This window comes from Pimephales promelas, chromosome 2 (genome assembly GCF_988280905.1).
Source record: "Pimephales promelas chromosome 2, fPimPro1.hap1.1, whole genome shotgun sequence".
Classification (NCBI taxonomy): Eukaryota; Metazoa; Chordata; class Actinopteri; order Cypriniformes; family Leuciscidae; genus Pimephales; species Pimephales promelas.
In genome coordinates, this window is record NC_142770.1 from 41,027,490 (window position 1) to 41,044,124 (window position 16,635).

Here is a 16,635-nt window from a genome sequence, read left to right on the forward strand (position 1 = left end):
TTTTTGTTTTCAGAATTTAAAAAAAAAAGTTTTGACAAAGCTAGTTGACATCCACCTCGAGGTGAGAAGGCTGGGGAGAAGCGAGCCTCCCCTGTCGTCTGCCCACATCGAGCAGCTAGAAACGATGGACGAGTTTAAAAGAGAGGAGGAACGCCTCAAAGATAAAGATGCCTTTGAGTCCCTGGTATGCACAATCTAGAAGTGATATAATTTTATGCACCATTTAATTTATAAATATTATTATGTGGTATATAAGTCAGCACTTGTTAAAGGCTATTGTTTTTCTAACATGTCAGGAATGTTACACCCTCTCTTTAAAGGTGCTTCAACTCAGCAGAATTGGAGGGAGAGATCTGAGAGATGGAATACATAAAATTTTAGACAGGTATTTTTAACAAGATCCCTACATATAGGAACATGTTACATGCAGAACACAAAACGCGTTACATTTATTGTCACAGTTTGCTGGTCGACGGAGGATCTGATGCATCTTAACCAACTTATATTAAACACTTTATTCACTAGACCACTGTCCAAAACAAGAAAGCTGTGGGAAAATAGAAAAAGCTCCAGAAAACTGCATTGACTGCCATTTTCATATTTCATTAAAAAAAAAAGTTAAACAAATGTAAGTTGCCTCTGTCACCCAGCCAGCAATGACATGTGGGGCCCATATGAGGGCTTGATGGGCGGCAAATGTGGGCCCCAATATGGGCTTGCACCCGGGATCCACATTGGGGCAAGCTGTGGAAGCCCAGATGTACTAAAATTGTGACCAGTACGGGTACTGTGTGGGTCTTAATTGGGCAATTCATGTCAGACCCATTTGGGCCCCACCTGGCCAAATGGGCCTTAAGTGGGCTTGCACCCGGGATCCAACTATGGTTACCCAGATGGGCTTTAAATGGGCTCTGTAAGAGTCTTATGTGGGTCCTAAGTGGGAAATTCAAGCCAGACCCATTGGGGCCCCACCTACCCAAAGGGGTTTAAAGTGGGTTTGCACCCAGGATCCAGCCGTGGATGCCCAGATGGGCTTTAAATGGGTTCTATAAGGGTGTTATGTGGGATCTTAACCGGGCAATTCATGACAGACCCATTTGGGGCCCACCTACCTAAAGGGGTTTAAAGTGGGCTTGCACCAGGATTCAACTGTGAATGCACCTGAATGTGGGTCCTAACTGGGCATTTCATGCAAAGCCTATCTAAGCCCAACCATGCCAAATATTTTAAGGAAACAATCTAAGCTAAACAATCTAAACTAAAATCGAAGAATGAACATAAGTCCAAGATAAATACAAGACACTTGACGCTTTGAACTGCAAGAAATATATTGTTTAATTGAACAACTAAAACAATTTAAATGTCACAACAGTAGCTCACTGGAAAAAAAAAATGCTGATAATTTATTCGCCCCTATGTCATCCAAGATGTCCATGTCTTTCTTTCTTCAGGTGAAAAGAAATTTAGTTTTTTTGATGATATTTGATTTTGATGTTATTTGATTTAGGAATTTAGATTTTTTCTCCATATAATGAACTTCAATGGGAACCAAACGGTTCAAGGTCCAAAAGACAGTTTCAGTGCAGCTTCAAAGGGCTTTAAACGACACCAGGCGATGAATAAGGGTCTTATCTAGTGAAACGAACGCTCATTTAAAATTAAAAAAAAAAAAAAAAAAGCACAAGTATAAGCACAAATGCTCACCTTGGTCTGTTCTGTGATGCGCGTTCGTGGCTCTCCTGTTCGAAGTCGTTCATCAAAATGCAAATTAACAAATCTATTTTCAAGTAATTTGGTTCATTCAACAAACGAAATACATGTAACTTAGAAAAAAGATTTGTTCCTTTTTGATGAACGAGTTCGAACAGGAGAGTCACGAACGCGCATCACAGAACAGAGCAAGGCGAGCATTTCTGCTTATAAAACTTCAACTTTGTTATTTTTATTTTTTTTAAAAAAACCTTAAAAAAGGTTGTTTTTTCCCCCATCAAAAACCTTAATTTCTTTTCGAGTGAAGAAAGAATGACATGCATCTTGGATGACATGGGGGTGAGTAAATTATCAGCAAAAGTTTTTTTGTTTTTTTTTTTCAAAAATGAACTACTCTTTAAATACAAAATACACTCAGGGCGTGGTGGATGCTCCCTTTTATCTTTGGGCTCTTGCAGCCCTCTCCCCTCCACGGTCCATGCGCCACTTCCCCAGTGCCATTTCCACTTGCTTGCGGTTCACACTTTTGAGTAATTGCATTACTCTTCAGTGCACCTAAAAACAAAGGAGCATAAGTCAATTTAGCAAGGTTCTTTTTTGCTCCAACTTGTATGTCTTCAAATCATTCAGTCAAGAAAAACACATTTACACATGTGGTAAGCTAAAATGTTTGCTCTAGAGTGACATTTAACATGGAGTTTCATGGAGTTTTATATACCTATAACACTTTTTCCATTACATGTTGAAATATACAGTAGCCTCAAATGCACACCAGATTTGAGTGACATTAGAAACAATTTTCCATGAATATATCAAAATTCATGAATTCTCCAAAGGCGACCCCTTGGTATTAGGGGTGTAACGGTACACAGAAGTCACGGTGTGGTTCATACATTACGGTTCTGTACAATGGAGGGAAAAACAAAACAAAAAGACATAAGGCATTGTATTTTTTAAATAAGTTTTATTAATAAAGGCATAAAACCAGTTTATTTGTAATGCACTGACAATAGTTTTATATAATTAGTTTATTAATTAAACTAATAAAACCTTGTGATATGTTTGGTAATTGTACCTGAATTCAATTAAAATTATTTTGCAATATTTCAGATCAATATTTTTGTTTTTCTTAATTTTAATTAATATTATTATTTAACAATGTAACATTATTTTCATCTGAATTATAAATAATTGATTTCTGTATAAAATAATAGTACGATTAAAAAACATTTGATTTTATTTTTTAATCAATGTAGAATGTGTAAGATTAGTGCTGATTTAAGATTAGTCAAAGCAGCAGTGAACTGATGTTCAAACCAACATGTTTTTTTTTTTTTGTTCTGGGATGCCATTGTTGCTATTGTAACGAACTACCCTTTTACATGCCTCTGATTGACAGATAAATCATGCAACCTTATTTCACTGTTGTTGAGGTTTTTCAGCTTTGTACAACATTTGCTTCATACATTTACTGTACTTTAATTGTATTGTTAAAGAGGGCAAGCTTTACCATTTAATTGAGCCATACATGCGTTTTAGACACTTACATTGTTCTTTCTCCGTCAGTGAAATAACTGCGTCCATGTTATGAGCCGAGTTTTTTTTTTAAATTTACTTTAACTGCTCTGGTATTATCAATGGGATTACATATTTAAGGTGTTGCTAATAATTCAAATTATATTTGAATATTCGCAAAACTCACTTACATTCACGTTAGCGATACTGATTCAAAACACAAGCGCAATGATTGAATGTCAAAGCACGGTTTGAGCGCCCTGCCCCCCCAGCCGAACTGAAAGTTTTGATTGGTTTTGCACCCAAGTCAGACCTGTCCGTTATTGGCTGAAGTGCTTCAGATCTGTCTGTTATTGGCTGAAGCGCAGTGCTCCACCACAGTCGTTTTGAAAAGTGTCTGTCAAATGCCCTGTTGCTTCTTTGGTACTTTTGTCAAAGTGCTTCCATAGTACTGTGTACTTTTGGTGAAAAACAAATGTAGCGATGTTGAATACTTTATTTTTATTCTACTCACGTAAGAGTAAAAGTACCAAATTTTAATTATACTCAAGAAAGTAGTTTTTTTTTTTTTACATCTAGTGAAGTACTGTAACAAAAGTACTAGTTACTTTCTAGTATTAGTAAGTATTAGTTAATTTTAGTTACTTTAATTAGTTACTTTCCACCTCTGCATCAACGCATTCTCACCCCAAGGCGTCACCTTTGACCATGCTTCAATATTTGACGTTTTAGGCGCCCTTTAGCGTCACTTACATGACGCGATCCTACGGCGTCATCTAACTGACGCTAAAGGAAAGCGTCAGTTAGAGGACGCGGTTAGATTTAGCTTGTGTGGTATAGTCAGCTCCCAACTCAACTGTGAACATAGATTATCAGGAGTGGGCCGTTATCGGCGTTAACATGCTGCGTTAACATGAGACTCTTGTCGAGAGATAAAAATTATCACTGTTACTCTATTTTTACAGTGTGTACGTGTGTGTGTGTGTGATTATGTGTGTTTATGTGTGTGTAAATCTGTAGATATATGATATTTGACAATACTGGTTATTAGATCAGAAAGGATATATGATCACTGTACAGTCACATACAGGATGGTTCAATCATCATATGTAGGAATTAGAGGAATGAACCTTTGATCCTATTCAAGCTACAGGCTTTCTGTGCGCTGGTTAGTTATGACAAACAATAGGCTATGCATCAAATGTTAAAAGAAAAGCAGAGAAACCTAACTTACATTACTTTTATATAAGAAATGTAAGTTAGTTTGTCTATATGTAATGATAGTAGTGTGTATATGAATAAATAATGTAGTTAGCAAGTATTTAATCATATTCATGAGAGGAGCATGCTGAGAACTTTTGATTGGTCGCTCCTCAACCGTTTCCCAGAGCCGTAGAGATAACACAACCGAGGCTGCAGTTTCAGGACTCAGCATAGTCTCGATGGGACTGACAGGAAGAACGAAAGACTCAGACCTGGCCGATCCCGAACTCCAGACTCGAGAGATGAACTAATCATTTTGTATATCACACACGGCACGGTCCAGCAGACAGCACAGATCAGAGTCAGACACTGACGAGTCAACAACTAACGACACGAGAGGAGGAGAACAAACCTGATAAATATGAAGTTGCAAAAGAATGAACGTCTCGGATCAGGAGGTGAGGTGAACTAACAGAATGACACAGATATATATTATCAAATGTATTGTCAAAATTATTGTTCTGGGTTTTCAGAGCGGAGACAGTGACATCACCCGCACTTCCGCTCGCGGCCGCCATGAAAACGCGCACGTTGGTTTTCACCTGATATCTCTGCCAAAACTCAGCCAAAAATTATAAAACTTATATTGTTATTTTCAGTGCGAATATACGATTCCAACGAGCCCTGTGGCGTTCAGATCCGTTCAGTTTTCGCCGAGATATGGTTTTCACAGAATTTGCTGGGATAGTGACGTCACCCGCGTCTCATCTCGCGGACAACAAACGCGCATGTTGGTTTTCGACAGATATCTCAGCCAATCCTCTGCCAAAAATTAGGAAAATTATATTGTTATTTTCAGTGCTAATAGACGATTTCAACGAGGCCTATGTCGTTAGGATCAGTTGAGTTTTCACCGAGATAGGGTTTTCACAGTATTTGCAGGGATTGATATAGTTGTGAGTCTGAACCAGGCAGACCAAGTGCCATCTTCCCAGGATCACCAAGTGGAGGATTATTTTTTGAATTGCTCCAAGAGTAAACCAACTTGCAATCTTACTTGAACATGAATATTTTACAGTCCTGTAAAACAAGTTCCTCTTTGGACTTCATAAACTTTGATTAAATTCCCAAAACGTTATTGTAATTCAAAATATTGTAATTGACAACTTTTTTCAAGACAAAAAATTTTATTAAGAATTAGAAGAAAATAGAAATATAAAAAACTATATACAATAAAAATAAAATAAAAAAATAAACATATAAAGAACAGAACTATTAAATAAGTTATTTAAAAAAATGTGTGTTTTTCTGGAACTGGATTATTCGTCGAGCCATTCTAGACTCAGGCCCTCTCCACGGTAAGAGCCTCTCTTTAGTCATATTTGAGCTGTGTGCCAACAGTGATGTCCTTCAGTGCTTTAAATAAGATTATATCCGTGTCTTCCCCATTAATTTTAATCTTGCAATGGAATGGTTTAAGAACAATAAAATATATTATTTATTATCATGTAATAAGCATGTAATAACTGAACTTACCTTGGAGGAGCAGCAGCAGCAGAGGCACTGCCAGCTTCTCTGTCTCTGTCCATTTCAGACTCCTTGGGCTGGTTGGTTACAAAAACCACGCCGTAGAAGATCCTTCAACATGGAAAGGATCCATGTGAGTCAGGCAAGAGCAGACAGAGCTGATTGTAGTCCCAGATTCTGCTGTTGCGGACCCACAATCTGTGAGAATCCTTTGCTTTTAGAGCTCTGCCTGTCTTTCCTTAACACAGTCTCATCCCAAAAAGTCATATAACTGACGTCTTGGGACGTCTTTTGACCATACGTCAATATCCGCCTTTTTAGGGCCCCCTTAAACGTCAGTAGATTATTATGGACATATTTGGTTAAATGGATTCAAAAGTGACTGTAAAGATTTATATTGTTGGTAAAGATTTTGATTAATATTTTAAATTCTTTGGTAACTGATCAAGAAACTACAGGCTTGATGATCTTCTTCTTTCAAATAAAAATAATAAATGCGGCATTTGTGTGAAATAATAGTAATAATAGCAAAATGATGAGCGACAGCGGTGTTGTCACATCAGGAGTGAGTGAAGAGGTAAGTGTAGAAATAAGTATTGATAGAAAATGCTTTGTTGTTTGGCAAAATCTTAATCTTTATTAACTTGGTTTATAACAAATTAAAGCTTGTGGTAATATTTCACATTTCATTTATTTTTTTCAATGTTTTTTTTCTTCCCCAAGGCAACCACTGAGATGATAAGCCGCACTGTGAGTACACTTGTCATTAAACAGCGCATCTGTTTTAGACAGAGATTATCGTATGATGTGCAGTTGGAAGATGTTGTATTGTGTTATTTTGCAGGACACTGAGCACCCATCCTCCAGGAGGAGATCATAGGAGGAGGTAATATTCCTCCTCCACTTCCTCCTCCCAGCGGATCGTGCTTCGGGGTGATGAGGGCGCTCTAGTGGTCCTCTCAGACCCCAGTGTCCCGAGGCTCTGCGACCCTTCCTTCTGAAGTGCACCCTTTCCTGTTGGGCCCCGTATCTCGGCCTGTGGGGGCGCTAGAAGCACGGGCTAGGAGAGGGCCCCTCTGGACCCTACTTTGACCCGAGTTTGGTGTGGCTAGGCGGCCGGGTCCCCGAGTTATAGCCGTTCAAACTTTGGAGCCAACCTGCAACTTATTCCACAGAGCTCCTATAGGCTTCCTCCCGGACTGTACATTAATGGGTCATATTTCATAACTACAGTGCTTTTATGAGGTGAAACCTACTGTACACCACACAGGGGACACAGCTCCACACACTCATGTACATTACAGACATTAATTAGGCACAATTTGCATAATATTCGAACGTCCAGGGAGGGGACCCGTCAAATAGGTTACAGGATGGATGCTGTTTCTTACTTCGACATTTTCATCGGGTCAGATCCTGTAAACATTTGGGGATTTCACACTATGTGGTGAAGTCCAGTCAGTAACTTATTAAGCTACAAGTTGGATGCTGCACAGTAAATTCCCTGGTGTTAAATTTAACACCGCTCGGTGTTTATATGGGAACCACCAGCAGGGTGTTAAAAGTAACACTGAGGCAGTGTTAGAGTTAATGAGATAATTAAGTGATTAATTGAGTGATGATTGAGCATTATTGAAGACACCTAAAGCAGAATTACAAGGAGAAAACCTAACTTTCAGGTCACCGTTATGGAGGTGAGTGTTTGCTTTAGTTGGGCTCTTGACCCTTTTATTATTAACTTTACATTTTAATTGGCTGTTGCATCTGAGTTATACCTGCCAGATGAACAAAGAGACAATTTATATGATGGTGTTGGTCATATTATGAAATTCATTTGAAATATATGTTCGTGGATAATTTTGTAGGTCACAACATAACTGAGATTCTACATAAATATCCAGAATGTCAGATATAATATAATGGATTTCTACAAGTTGTTAAAAAAAAAAAACTTCTTATAGGCACACATAAACCTCAAAATTCAGTCAATGTTTCTCAACAATGGTGACGAGCAGAATATTCAATTAGGAAAAGTAAATTACATAGACAATTCAGATCATAATTTATTCATACCGCAATGCATGATGGGAGCCATTAATGAGTTGTGATTGGTGGAAACAAGGATTATTAATGTCACCATGGTTGAGATACACAGGCTGATTATTGATGTCTGTGTTTCTAAATAAAGTTGAAAGTGATTTGATCAGAATAGTAGTTATTAAATATTTTCGGTTAAAAGAAAAATACGGATATGCTGCACAATCACTAAACCGTTACTAACAAGTTAAGCCAATTCATCTGAAAAGTGAGATTTTTCAGATCACAACATGATTATGTCAAAACATAACCAACAATATCAGATCACTGTTTTCTTTGTTCATTTGACTGTTATAAATTAATAAAAGCAGACAAACAAAGTTAAAGTGAAAGTATAAGTGTCAAGAGCCCAACTAAAGCAAACACTGATCTCCATAACGGTGGCTTACAATTTGTGATTTTGTCCTTCAGTGATTCTGCTTGTTATCATCAGGTGTCTTCAATAATGCTCAATCATCACTCAATTATTCACTTAATTATCTCATTAACTTTAACACTGTATCCGTGTTACTTTTAACACCCTGCTGGTGGTTCCCATATAAACACCGAGCGGTGTTAAATTTAACACCGGGGAATTTACTGTGTGATTTTGACTGGGTGTATCTCGAGAACCAAGCCGACTTTGGGCTCCATACTCTGGGGTCATGGGGGGCCCATGTGTCCCTACCAATGCCCGGAGTTTGGAGCTCCAAGTGGGCGTGGTTTCCGAGATACACCCGGTCAAAGTCTCATCTTTGACTGGGCATTAAATCCCACGTGGAGCTGTCCCGTGCTGAAAGGGACAACACACTCCAGACTGTTAAGAGGAAGAAGATAATCTCACAGATTGCAGCACTTAGGGCCACTAACCCAGCGGTTCCCTTGGTAAGCACCCTGGACTTGCTTCCAGAAATTGAGGATCCTGATGTGCCCTTAAACGAGGACGTGGAAGAGTGCAGCAGTCCTGACTGCAAAGAGAGGGTGGAAAAGTTGCGGCTTGAGAACAGCAACCTAAATCAAAGTGTTGACACGCTGACCACTGCCCTGCGCGACATTACCCGGCGGTACCGTCTGTTGAAGAAGAGGTCAGCATCCAAGGGTGCGGGAAGATTGAGCAAGGCAACCAGGAGGCTCATCTCCTCTCTCGGGTCTGGAGGTGACCCTTCTGCCCACCGTGCCCAGGCCATCCAGTGATGTAGAGCCCTCCACCAGCCAGCAGCCACCCAGCTTTCAGGAGCCGGAGAGCCCCCCAGATCATGGGGTGACACTGAGTGAGTGCACTTGCATTGTTTTAACTGGGTGTTTTCTGAAATGTCATTGCCACACTGCAGAAAAAGCTTTTTTTTACTTAGTATTTGGGTCTTGTTTCCAGTCCAAATATCTAAAAAGTCTTAAATGAAGATGGGAAATAAATCAAAACTAAGCGAATTGGAAATAATAAAAAAAAAATAATATTGTTTTTGTTTGAATTAAAATTATTTTTCTTGTTCCATTAGCAGATGATTTTGATTTTTTAAGCAAAAACTTATAAGAAAAGCTTTTTTTGCAGTGCAGTACAACCCCGGCATTAGAATGTATAATTTAAAGTAAGTCACTATTTAATACCAATCACTGCTCTGTGTCTTTAAATTATACATTCTGATATCTAATATATTTTATAGTAAGTCATTTGTCTTTGTGCACAGATAACATCACGGAAGAGTTTTGGCTCAACCAATTAGGGCCAGACCCATCATCTAAACATACTGATGATGTAAATGCCAAAATGTATAGAATTAATCAATTCTTAACACACATGAGTGAGGGTAAGATAGGGCTGGGCGATATATCGAACGATATTGAATGCGCATCTCATCAGTAAAGCCGGTTCCTTGATTAGCAGTAAATCTCCTTCACCTGCTTTCAGATGGAGCGGCATTCACTACAAAGAGCCGTAGATCACTGACAAGCTGAGCCAGTTCGCGTTAATATCGAGGACATATCGATATCGATATTTAATGCGATATGGCTCAGCTGGTCAGTGAACTACGGCTCTTCGTCATGACAAAATCTCCCGTGTTAAACTAACACACCTGGGAGTGTATATGAGTCCACACTCAAGAGTGTTAAAGTTAATGAAATAATTAAGTGATTAAATGAGTGATGATTGAGCATTATTGAAGACACCTAAAGCAGAATCACAAGGAAAAAAATCTAAAATTTTAAGCCACCGTTATGGAGATGAGTGTTTGCTTTAGTTGGGCTCTTCACCCTTATATTATTAATTTTATATTTTTATTTGCTGTTGCATCTGAGTTATATCTATCAGATGAACAATAATAAACAATAATAAAATGATTGTGGTCATATAATGACATTTATCATTTAAAATTTATGTACTTATATATATATATATATATATATATATATATATATTTATAATGTTTATTTATAAAATTTATAACATATAATTTATTCTGTTGCTTAGTGTATGACTTAGATTCTGAATAAATGTCCAGAATGTTAAATATAATAGACAGTTTTCTCAAAAGTTACTTAAAAGAAAAAAACCCTCCCTTTAGGCACACACAGACCTCAAGATTATTGATCTCTGTGTTTCTAAATAAGCATGAAAGTGATTGGATCAGAATAATATTTCTGTTAAAAGAAAAAAATACAGATATGCAGTACAATGACTAAATTTGCTAACAAGTTATGCCAAATTATCTGAAAAATTTCATTTTATAGATCACAGCATGATTATGTCAAAACATAACCAACACTATAAGATCAAAGATGTCTTATTTGAGTGCTATTAATCAATAACAGCAGACACACATAATTTAAAGTGAAAGTAAAAGTGTCAAGAGCCCAACTAAAGCAAACACTGATCTCCATAACGGTGGCTTTCAATTTGTGATTTTGTCCTTCAGCGATTCTGCTTGTGATCATCAGGTGTCTTCAATAATGCTCAATCATCACTAAATTAATCACTTAATTATCTCATTAACTTTCACACTCATATCGTCCATTTGAAGGCATGTGAAGGTGATTTACTGCTAATCAAGGAACCGGCTTTACTGATTAGATGCGCATAACAATATCGTGCGATATATCGCCCAGCTCTAGGGTAAGACGAGACTGAGCACCCTGATCTTCCTGAATGAGACGAGCAGGATTCATGCGTAAGTCAATTTCTTATTATGTGGCTCTTTTAATGCTGTTTTTAAAAAAATATATAATAATAATAATAATAATAATAAAAATGAGTGTTCATAGAGGGCGTTTGTTGTTTGTGTGCAGGTGGGTCGCCTCCCTGCGCAAGGCCCACAAAAAGGAAACAACAATTGAGTATTATGTGCAGAACGTGTCTCCGTTCTTGAATTACGTATGTGAAACTCCTCCCCCTTCCGGTCGACTGTCAAAGACAGTGCTGATTGGTCTGCGCAGGGAGATGATGAGCATCAGAAAGTCACTGAAGAGAAAGTTTGCCATGCACCGAACTGCGGTAAAGACTGTTAAAGAACAAAAGGTGCTTAGCAAAGCCTCCCTATTGAAATGTCTGAGCCAGGCCAAGCAGGCCATCCCCAAAATATTGAGGACGTTTTTTTCACCCATTTAACTCATTGTACTGACAGAGAATAAGAAATGTGCAACATGAACACTGAGATTGTGGTCTGTGTTGTTTATAGTCCTCCTGGAAAGTGATGATCCCTCCACAGCCCATCAGTGGGAATGTTATGGTCATATATCTGCCTACCTGTCAGCCATGTATGGTCACCAAGGGGGGGGGGGGTCTACCAAAATATGACAATCAAGGAGGTTGAGGAGGCTCAGGAATGCCCTATGGAAAATGTGTTCCTGATCAACCTGAGTGTATTACATTCTTTTTTAGACATCAGGTGACCTCAAATTGTTTAATCTCTGTTCTGGAACCTTTTTTCTGTGTGTGTCAACAGATACTCCAGCACAAGACCAGCCAGATGTTTGGCCCCGCACAAATTGCACGCACCAGAGAGGAATTCGACTGAATGCAGCGCTTCCTGAACATCAGACAAAGACTTCCCGCTGCCAGTGCAGCAAAATATTTCTTTTTCACATCCACCACAAATGTCTGCAAAAAGCTGGTGACATATTTCAGAAGCGCCAGAAGGAAATCCAAACTTCACCGATGTGAGAACCTCCGTCGCCAGCCATGTAAGTGTTTTCTCTCGTTTTGGGGGTTCCTATTTCAGAGACTTTCAGTTAGGTGTTGTCTCCTAAAACTGCTTTTGTTTTCTACTTTTTCCCTCCATTTCTAGGCCAAATTCACTCATCCAGAAACGGACAGAAATAAAATATCAAAATTCATGTGTCACGACACTCAGACGGCAGACAAGTTTTATGTCACAAACTTGTCAAGCAGGCCCTAGAGCTTTTGGAGGCTGTGCTTCAAGGGGAAGACAACACTGGAGTGGGACTCAAGCGAGTACGTCATCGCCGTAAGACGGACACACCAAGGAAGAGGGTGAGAGCATCGGAAGATGACTTCGGCACCACTCCTGGGGAAAGTCCTGAGACCAGACAGGTAAATAGATATCCTGTGAATGATTATGCTGTATTTATTGGCACAATAATGATCAATCCTTCACTGTGAATGTTCTTTGGAAGGAGACAAGGGGGTAACCTACGTATTAACAATGAGACCAGAGGGGTATTGCACAAAAGTAGAATTAAGAAAGCCAGGATAACTGAACAGTCGCGGTTTGACCTAGTCTGATCAGTGCATCCTGGCTTAATCCGTTGCACGTTTGCTGAGCCAGGATGAGAACGCGCGGATATGTCAAGCCAGGTGTATATAGTTTGGATAAATGCATGTTCACGGCATTCTTAAAAAGAGTGCGAAAACGATCACAGAATCACCGATCCATAAATGGACAAAACCCGTGCGGCATACTTTTCACCTAATGAGCAACAGCTTCTTATGGAAACGCATGAAGAAGTGAAACATATAATATGTAAAAAAGCCAATACAGATGCTGTAATAAAACAAAGAGAGAATGCCTGGCAAACAATAGCAGACCGATTGAATGCTAAGTCCATAAATAACCACACTCTAAAAAAAATGCTGGTTTGTTTTAAGCCAATTTTGGGTCAAATATGGACAAACCCAAATGTTGGATTTAAAAAATGCACGATGGTGAAAAAACAATACATTTTCAAACTTTAAGGACGACATAAAACAAAGATAGGTTTAGTGATTTTTATTAAAAGAAAAATCTTTTACACAGGTGTAATTCTGAACCTCTTGGCTTGCCATAATCCTAACCAAACGTATATTACACACGGTGCGTTTCCTAAGCATGTAAAAACAAATTTTCGCGTATAAATTGCACGATAAACACACTGCGTGCAAGACGCATTAGTTGATGTATCTATGGCAACCAAACGTCACTGGTGAGACAAACGTGCAACGTTTACGTTTTGGCAGGGAAAAAACTGATCAGGAAATGTAATGAAAATGTAACAGAAGTTGTAGAAATGTAGTGGAGTAGAAAGTATAATAATTGCTGCAAAATGTAACGAAGTAAAAGGAAAAAGTATGCACTATTTATTCTACTTAAGTAACGTAAAGATAAGTGAAAAATGTACTTAAGTAAAGTAACGAAGTATTTGTACTTCGTTACATTCCACCACTGGTGAAATCCTCCATGAAATCATCATTTCTAAGTAGGATCTCTGGCATATCTCAACAAATATGTTATGCATTTGAATGAGTGGTGTGTAAATATTCAACACATCTTCAATGTTCCTACAGAGAGCTGAGCAGCCTTAAACTAAAGGAGACCAACAAGACCGATGGTTTCATTGGGCTCAACAAGTATGCTTCTACTCTTTTTATTTTTATTTTATTTTTTATAGCTTATATAAGTGTAAAATGAGGTAATTGGAAGTTTGCATGTTATATTTCTAAGACTACACGCATAAGAAGGACATTTTGTTTAGAAAGAAATAGTTTTTCTATAATTTTACCTTGGGTAAACGATTAATTTACTTTTTAGTGTACATTGTGTCCGTGGACGTTATCCGGACGCTATGGTCAAAGCCTTGGACAGGTTCTACCGTCGGCAGGGATCAAAGAATGTCAGACCTGGTAAGCTAAATGTGTAAACAATGGACTACTTGCACAACTACTTTCCGGTTAGAGTGTTCATCGCACGTCCATACATGAGAATGCAGATTATCACTACGTTTTATGGATGCCAATTGATTAAAACAATGAATAATGATCTCTGTATTAATTATCTCGGGCCTGCTGAAATGTTCCTATAAATATATTTTCTTTCCAACTGTTCCATTCTGAATAATAAATAGGCTAAATATATATATCCACTAACCTGCAGCAGTCTTCTGTCTTCTCATTAACAGTAGTTTTCTCTTAGCCTACTCATATTCTATACTTGAGTTTACATTTTTTTTAATGAATTTTTAATGGTGCTTATTCCTGTCTTTTTAAAATAGTTGAATGAATGAATGAATGAATGATCGCGAGGTGCCTACGATCAGAACGCACGCAGTTAGAGGAGAATGACAGTCAACTTCTCTGAATATTAATTAAGCATTTTGGGCATGAACATGTAATAGTAAAACGATTGACATTGCAAAATGACACTGAATGATCACAATATTTAATCCAAATAAAGAAATGTTTGTGTTTCGTACTGATGTTATTCATCTGTTCACACATTTCAGCGTCGCGGTCACTAGTGTAGACGAACACTGACACCCTGCGGTGAAATAATGGCGTATTTTGAACAGCCGCAGGTTTCTCGGATTGCCTTGGTTTGGATTTAAACTTCATGTTCCGATGAGTTTTGAAAATTCTGCACACGGTAAACATCCGAATATCCTAGTCATAGATGCAGAGGGCTGGACGGCCAATCATCCTCGTCCAGAGGACATCATGGCGAAGTGGAGGCCGCTCAGCAGAGCACAGGCGGAGAGTGACCCGGGCATCATCAAGGGGGTGACCAGGCAGAAATGGTCGGGTCTGGTTGTGAAGGCCTTTGGGGAGCAGAAAGGTATGTACAACTGTCTTATGAGCACAGTAAAATCCATAAATAAAATGAATATAATAACATCATGAACAGCACATTAATGGCTCCCTCTTTTTGACCACAGGCGTTGTTGCAACCAAGGCCTTCGGGAAGGGCTCCATCCTGTGTGATTTCCACGGAAAGGTGATCACAGGTGCTGAGGGCAGGGAGATGGCAGAGACGCAGGACCAGCTGGGAAACCTGTTTTTTTTTTCAAACATGGCCCTGACGAAATCTGCATCGATGCGGAGACTTTCCCCTGTGAGTGCCACCCGTCTCTGGAAACCATCGGGAGATGGATTACACATTCAAAGAAGAAGCACAACGTGCAGCCATGCCACTGCATAGTGAAGCTTCAGGGGGGAGACAGGCATGTCCTGCTCTTTCAGGCCACCACGGACACTGAGAAAGATGATAAGATCTGCTTCGACCACGGCATCAAGAAGAGGACTTTTCGTGGGGAGATAGAGGAGCTGGAGTGACTGAACATTTGATTCTTTACAATTTGTGTCACATTTTATGACACAAGACTATGAACTATCAATGTTTTGTTTGTCAACTGTGAGCTCGCGAATGAACTATAGATGTTTGGACAAAATTGGGAGCTTGCGTATGGACTTGATGTTCATGTAAAAGGAGCCTCAGTAGCGTCTAAACATTGTAGTTTCATGTAAATGGAGCCTCAGTGTGACCAATGAAATAATTGACCTTGATCTACGTCCTGGAGCTGGAGTGGTTGGATCTCTGACTCTATTTTTTCAGACTGTGATTTTGCCGGACGTCTGCTTGCCTCTCACAGACCATGTGTGACAAATTTAAATGGAGCCTCGTTGTGAACTGACAACCCAGACAGACTGTATTGTAAGTAGAGTAAAGTACTTATTGTAAGTGTATTGTAAATACTTTGTATTGTACATGAATTTATGCTCACTAAAGTTATAAATCAGTCTATAAATGAAAGTACTTTCCCTACAGCTCTGAAAACAGCCATAGTAAAGCCTATACACAAGTCAGGAGATAAGCTCCAGGGGCCTCATTTATAAACGTTGCGTACACACAAAAGAAGGCGTACGCCGCTCTCTACGCAATAGTTGGTGTTTATAAAAAACTAACTTGACGGTAAAATGTGCGGTCCTTCGCGCCAGCTCTGACCCAGGCGTACGCACAAAAACGTGTGAAATGAGAAATGGTGACACCGTCGGCAGGTGGAAAAACACGTGAATGTGTGTGAAACTGTAGACGGTTGTGTAAAATAAATTGCATAAATAACACGAAGACTTCACAAAGCAAGTCTTACAATTACCAGCCAACACGAACACCAGTTTGATCGATCTGCAACAGAAATGCAAGTTAACATTTCCGAATTTCCAAAAAAGAAAGAAATATGTTCTTCAATAATATTGGCTTATACAATTCATTCTCATAAATAAGATGGTAAACAGAACGAAATAATGTACAAAACTGATATTCTCGCCATTACTAATGCCAAAAAGGCACTTGAGTGGCAAAAGGTTGCAGACGCCGTAAATGCTGTGTCCTCACAACCTCG

At 38.9% G+C, this 16,635-nt stretch overlaps 1 long non-coding RNA gene across 2 annotated transcripts in view; it reads left to right on the forward strand.

The window, feature by feature from the left end:
• The first annotated feature begins 13,688 nt into the window (after positions 1–13,688).
• The window catches only part of LOC120477264 (uncharacterized), a 28,377-nt gene continuing 25,430 nt past the window's right edge, over positions 13,689–16,635 (forward strand). For both annotated transcript variants that reach the window (XR_016147349.1, XR_016147347.1), the window contains exons 1-2: positions 13,689–13,719; positions 13,808–13,870. This is a non-coding gene — a long non-coding RNA (uncharacterized LOC120477264). The remainder of the gene's footprint in view (positions 13,720–13,807; positions 13,871–16,635) is intronic.